At 37.3% G+C, this 6,840-nt stretch overlaps 1 protein-coding gene across 1 annotated transcript in view; it reads right to left on the reverse strand.

The window, feature by feature from the left end:
* The window catches only part of LOC115229835 (leucine zipper putative tumor suppressor 2 homolog), a 209,919-nt gene extending 203,323 nt beyond the window's left edge, over window positions 1-6,596 (reverse strand). The window contains exon 1 of the mRNA XM_036500527.1: window positions 6,526-6,596. The gene's annotated coding sequence lies outside the window, so the exon portion shown is untranslated. The remainder of the gene's footprint in view (window positions 1-6,525) is intronic.
* Window positions 6,597-6,840: the final 244 nt, after the last annotated feature.

Consider the following 6,840-nt stretch of genomic DNA (forward strand, 5'->3'; position numbering starts at 1 on the left):
CTGAGCGGAATCGGTGCTAGCTAGGAAATCTAAGAATAGATATGCAGCTGGAGACCTTGTCAATTTTTATCACATGTTGTAGTAGAGATAGGTTAACTGACACAGCTATAGGAAGGATGAAATAGCTAAATGTACGTGCACACATACACACACACACACACATGTACAGTGTGTATACAGATGCACACATGAGCATTAACATTTATATGGATATACATACACATTAGTATACACATGCAGACAGATATAGATATACGGGTTTATATAAAAATAGATATCAGTACACCCATACACGTGTGTGTGGTTACATACATAGATATGTGTGTGTGAATGTGTATGTGTGTGTGTGTGTGTGTGTGCATTAATTTGCTATATGCATAAATATAGGAACTGATGCATATATGTTTGTGTGCATATATATATATATATATATATAGGAACACATACATATGAATGAGCTTGTTTCCATATATATATATATATATATATATATATTTAGGATCTAATGCATTTGAGTTTGCATATATATGCATATAGATATAAGAACACACATTTACTGACATATATAGAGATATATCAATTCATACAAAAATAGGTACCAACATAGAAACGCATGAATACATGCAGATAGAAACAGAGATATACCAATTCTTACAAAAATAGCTACAAACACATACTCACACACAAAACATACCTACATATATATATATATGTACATTAACATATGTGCAATACAGAGAGAGCAAAAAATAAATGCAAAGAAAAATAGCACACACATACATGCATATGATTTACATATGCAAAAAAGAGATGCATATACATGCACCATAGATAGGCACATGTATACATAACTGAGAGACACATATATGCATATATGTAACAGAATTTGCAGACACACACAGTTAACATATATATGTGCACTTCACACACACACACAGATACACACATATACACACATGCACAAACAAATATTACAGACACAGGTATGCTACACAATTACATATACACATCCAGGTGTACATATGTGTAAGCACACATACATGCAAATAAACTTGGATACACATACACACACACATGTATACACAGGAACACCAACACACATGCATACATACAGAGAAGCAGGCACACACATACATACAGACACACATACACAGAATTTCTTCACAGATGCAGGTGCATATGTACTTACTTATATAAGTGCTCAAAATTCTACCCAAAATGTCTGATAGCAAAAACACATGAGAAAAGATGGTTTTTTATGGCACTATAAGATTTTTTTTGTTTTTATTTTTAATGATGGTCTGCAAATATGGTCTGATACAAGATTTTATCATTTATCTCTTACTTGTTTCAGTCATTGGACTGCGACCATGCTAGGGCACAACCTTGAAGGGTTTATTTAGCCAAACAGATTAACCCCAGTATTTAGTATTTTTTTAAAAAATCTGGTGCTTATTCTCTTCATCTTTTTTGCTGAACTGTTAAGTCACAGGGATATAAACAAACCAACACTGGTTGTCAAGTGGTGGTGGAGACAAACACAAAGACAAACACACATACACACACACTTTTCAATATGTGGAACCATTAATCCCAACATTTTTTCTCTCTCTCCATTTTTTGCCTCGTCCCTTTCTGCTGAAGAGCATAGGCTTGAAATATCAAAGACTTTTCCATTTTCCCTGAACATCAAACTAATACACCTTGCCCTTTGTTCCCTCACCTGTCTGTTTTTTTTATATTTTTTGTACATTTAAACCACACACACACACATATATTTATATATGTACAATATACTGCCTGACTGGCCCTCGTGCTGGTGGCACATAAAAGCACCCACTACACTCTTGGAGTGGTTGGCGTTAGGAAGGGCATCCAGCCATAGAAACTCTGCCAGATCAGATTGGAGTCTGGTACAGCCGTCTGGTTCACCAGATCTCAGTCAAATCGTCCAACCCATGCTAGCATGGAAAGTGGACGTTAAACAACAACAATGATGATGATGATATATTTACACATACATACACACACACACACTATGGGCTCCATAAAGTTTTTGTTTTTCCAAATTCACACAAAGCATTGGTTGGCCTGGGCTATAGCAGCAAACACTTGACCAAAGTGCAGTTCAGTGAGACTGAACCCGAAATCACATGGGTGCAAAGCGAGCTTCTTTATCATAGAAATTATGTTTATTTTTACTGTGGCCAAGGAAGTGGGACATGCCCACAGAATGAAGACACTCTCCTGGATCATAGTGAGTTAAGACTCAGACTTCATTGTAATACTCACAGAAAAGTAACACTGGTGGTTATTTATGAGGAATTTAACCTGGAGAATGGTATATTAGAGGAACCCATGGAAGGAAAGAAGAAACAGGGAGTTTACAGAGTGGTCTTAGTTCCTCCTGCTCATCATGGAACAGAAGGATTCACATGATGAGAGATCTCTACCCAGCAGTGACAGAAGCTCTGTCTTGAGCCTGCTCCCAGACCAAACCAATAGCTGTCAGGTTTTCTTCAGTCCTCACCAAGACCTCGACAGCTCTGCCTCCCGACTTACACTCCTATTTCTGATTTCCAGTCATGAGTGTTCTCAAAATAACTTTTTAAAATGCTATATACAGGACAGAGGGGTTAATTGAGGTGTGGAGGTGTTGGGGAAAAGTAAGTGAAATGAATGTATTTCAATGAAAAGGTGAAGAGACAGCAAGTTCCAAAGAACAAGTTCAGTCTTATAACTTATTAATAACAAAAATCACCAAAGGAGATAATGAGATGCTTCTATGCAGGTGCTTGACCTGCTACAAATAGTAGAAAAAATTTCCTCAAATCAGACTCTGGTCTTCAAAAAAAGAACTATACATTTAATAATGTAGTCATAGATACATTAATTCAGGGAAAAAGCTAAGTGCTACATTGTGGGATTGAACCAAGGACCTCATGGTTGCAAACCAAACTTCTTAACCATTTGGCCATATAGCACTTACACACACACATTCATATATATATATACACACACACACACACACATATATATAGTTTTTGTATGTGGTAGATGCTCAGGAGCAATAAACAGTGAAAATGTGCAGAGAACAACTTCTGCCACATTCCAAGGAGAAAAACTAGAAGTTGTTGATAGCTTCCATTACCTAGGTGACCAAGTCAGTAGTGGGGGTGGGGTGTGCTCTGAAAGTGTAGCTGCTAGAATAAGAATAGCCTGGGCAAAGTTCAGAGAGCTCCTGCCTCTGCTGGTGACAAAGCACCTCTTGCTCAGAGTAAAAGGTAGACTGTATGATGCATGTGTATGAACAGCCATGCTACATGGCAATGAAACATGGGCCGTGACTGCTGAGGACAAACGTAAGCTTGCAAGGAATGAAGCCAGTATGAAGCCTATGCTAGAGGTGTAACCATCTCACTTATGCATACCTTTCCTTCATTGGACACTAAATTCTGCTTGTGAAAACCTGTTGAGACAAGAGAAATCGAAATTGAAATCAAAATCAAATTTGATGACAGCACCACATGACTGGCATCTGTGCAAGTGGAGCACTAAGAGCAACATCCAAGCATGATCATTGCCAGGGCTACTGACTGGCTCCCATGCCAGTAGCACATAAAAAGCACCATTCAAGTGTGATCATTACCAGTGTCGCCTTACTGGCACTTGTGCCACTGGCACATGACAAACAATATTCGAGCAAAGTCATTGCCAGTGCTGCTGGACTGGCCTCTGTGCAGGTGACACGTAAAAACACCATTTGAGCGTGGCCATTGCCAGTACCGCCAGACTGGCCCTCATGCCAATGGCACATAAAAGTACCCACTACACTCTCGGAGTGGTTGGCATTAGGAAGGGCATCCAGCTGTAGAAACTCTGCCAGATCAGATTGGAGCCTGGTGCAGCCATCTGGCTCACCAGTCCTCAGTTAAATCATCCAACTCATGCCAGCATGGAAAGTGGACATTAAACGATGATGATGATGATGATGATATGTACACACACACATTCATATATATATTTATACATATGTGTACACACACACATTCATATATATATATATATATATACATATGTGTACACACACACACAAATGGGTTTCCACAATTTCCGTCTAGACTTATTTAAAGAATCACACAGTGGGATTGGATCTGGGACCATGCAGCTGCTAAGAACTTCTTAGCCATGTAACTATGACAATGCCCACACATACACATGATGCTTTCTCTCAATCTTCTATCATGTGTCCTCATGTCCAAGATGTCCTGTTGTAACCCAACAAATGACAATTGTATCTTTTATGCTTTCCAGGGATTTTTTCATAATGAAATAGAACAAAGTATACAAAAACACAGAGAAACACTGTTTCTAATGGTTCAAAGAAAAATTGTTCAATATATCTATAAACACACAGAAGCATATATGAATACACAAATGCAGAGTAAAGATATGTTTTATTTGCGGTTGAGAATGTTGATAAGTTTATTTTATTTTATCTATCAGCTGCTAGAACAGCTAGGGAAGGAATGAGTTTGTTTATTGTTATAATGTGGTAGTTGCTATGAGAGTCAATATGAGTTTTCACTTAAAGTGAGGGATAAAGAGGAGGTTTATTTTGGGGCAACTGTGCAGGCTGCGAGTTCAGAGACATTTGGCTGCTATTTTCAGTCATCACCCTCAGATGTATTTAGCATCTCTTAAGGATAACTTTGTGAGTCTTGGAGGCCCTGAAATGGATATGGAGCAACTGATCTTTTGCCTAAAGCATGTACAAAAAAAAAAGAAATGTAAAAAAACTAGTCACATGATCATGTAAAGGCTTCCTCATTGGATTGAGTTTCTATCTTTTTTTATTTTTTTTTACATGTGTTGAAGGAAGTGGAGTGTGGCATATAGTATTTGGGAGAACAAAGATTTCAAATCAAAGAGCTAGATAAGACAACTGACTGAGATTAATATGTTGTTCGATTGAAGACTGGAAGTACTGCAAAAACACACAAGGTCTGCAGAGTGGTGGTTCTTGAAGTGAAAAGACACAGCATGATTGGCAACAAGCAGAGAGGTGAGCTACAACAGATGACTTCAACCTGTCAGACTATTTTGAAGAACAGAGAAACACAAAACACTTTGAAGGACAGGAATTAGAGCCTTCCTGTAAAGAAGGATTCAAGGAAGCAGACTAGGATGCTTGTAGACAAAAGGGGTTTGCCATACCAGTATGAGAATAATTATTTCACAGTTGGGTGCATCTGGGACTTGCACAGAACGAACAGATGTTCAGTGTTGCTTTGCTTTAAAGAGAAAACCAAAACTTCCTTCATGTGGTTTTGGAAGTATAGAGAATATAAGGTTTCCAGAAGAGACTACAGATGGTGAATTTTTACATGTGAAATGTAGGGAATCTTTTCTAAGTTAGTAGTTATAGATATCTTTCAAGAGATACAGAAGTGTTGAGCCAGCTGGAAAAACACTTGTTCAAAATATTTACATGCAAATACAAATACAAAATAAAACAGAAGAAAAAACTACTCCACCCATGCTGACATAGGAAGAAATATACATAAAATAGCAAAGAAAAAAAAAAGTTAATCGTTTTTCTCAACTCCAAGAAACAAAGGACAGTGCAGCTTATCAAAGAGTGTTGTAAACCGGTAGGAGTTATGAAACCGAGATAGCTGGATGAAGTGAGTCCAGGGATCTTTTCGGTTTGAACGGCAGTTTTTAAAAATAATTTCCACGTAACTAAACACTTTTAATCTTCGTATACTGGTAGAATGTGTTTATAAAATATCTTTTTCTCTTGGCTTTATTGAGAAAATTCTATAGTTTGTAAGATATTTGTTGTTCTTTATCTGCAATTTCAACCAATCAATGACATCTATTGAGGTGAAAACATTCTGCGCCGTATGAATATGTCCCTTGTTTAAGAAACAGATTGGGTTTATTTACATTTGTGAAGAAAAAAAGATACCCTTCCCCCACCCCTAACCCTAACCCTAAAATAGATTGAAATGCAATAGATCGATACTAGGGTCATAATTATGGGTGACAATTTCATATGACACCGCTAGAAAAAAACTGCCGTTCAAACCGAAAAGATCTGAGTCCAGTTTTGGGTGGAATCGTTTATAGTCAGTCGTTAATGGTTAAGCTTTAAGCTAAAAAAAAAACAAAAGAAAACCGTACATACAGTGAAATGACAGAAGAGGCGGGAGCAAAATTTTGTTAACATTAAGGGGCCCAAAATGATGTAATGATTTTAATATATGTACAGACCCTTTCTTCGTAGGGTTTGATTTTTTTAAAAATATTAGCCACAATGTTTCTTTTTATGGTGGACTTTTGGAATAGCTGTCCCCTTTGAACTGTCATAATTCGAGGGACACAGGAAAGGAAAAAGACACGGAAGTAGGGAGAAAAGTGAAAATGTAAATAAATTGATATTTTGGGAGACGTTTTTTTCAGAATCGTAAATTCCGTTGTATGAAACACAGGGAAACTAAAACACTAAGGAAAACCTACCCTTTTCTTTTCCAATGAGGAATAGAACTTTTCCAGACTTCCGCCGAAAGTTGGTGGGGAAAAAAAAAACAAAAAGAAACATCGCAGGATTTTAATTTTAGGGAACGCGATAACGTTAAATTGTTACGTAAATAGTGGTTTTTTAAAGAAACCGTTTCTGGAAATATCACAACAGAAGAGAAATAGAATGGTTCATGGTCCAATGATAACAAGTGCATAACATGGATGCCAAGATAAGAAACCAGATAAGTAGTTTTGGTACCATTCATTTATAAACATAGTGGGGTCGATCAAGCCTAACCAGGGAGCTTTTAT

This window comes from Octopus sinensis, linkage group LG2 (genome assembly GCF_006345805.1).
Source record: "Octopus sinensis linkage group LG2, ASM634580v1, whole genome shotgun sequence".
NCBI classification, from domain to species: domain Eukaryota; kingdom Metazoa; phylum Mollusca; class Cephalopoda; order Octopoda; family Octopodidae; genus Octopus; species Octopus sinensis.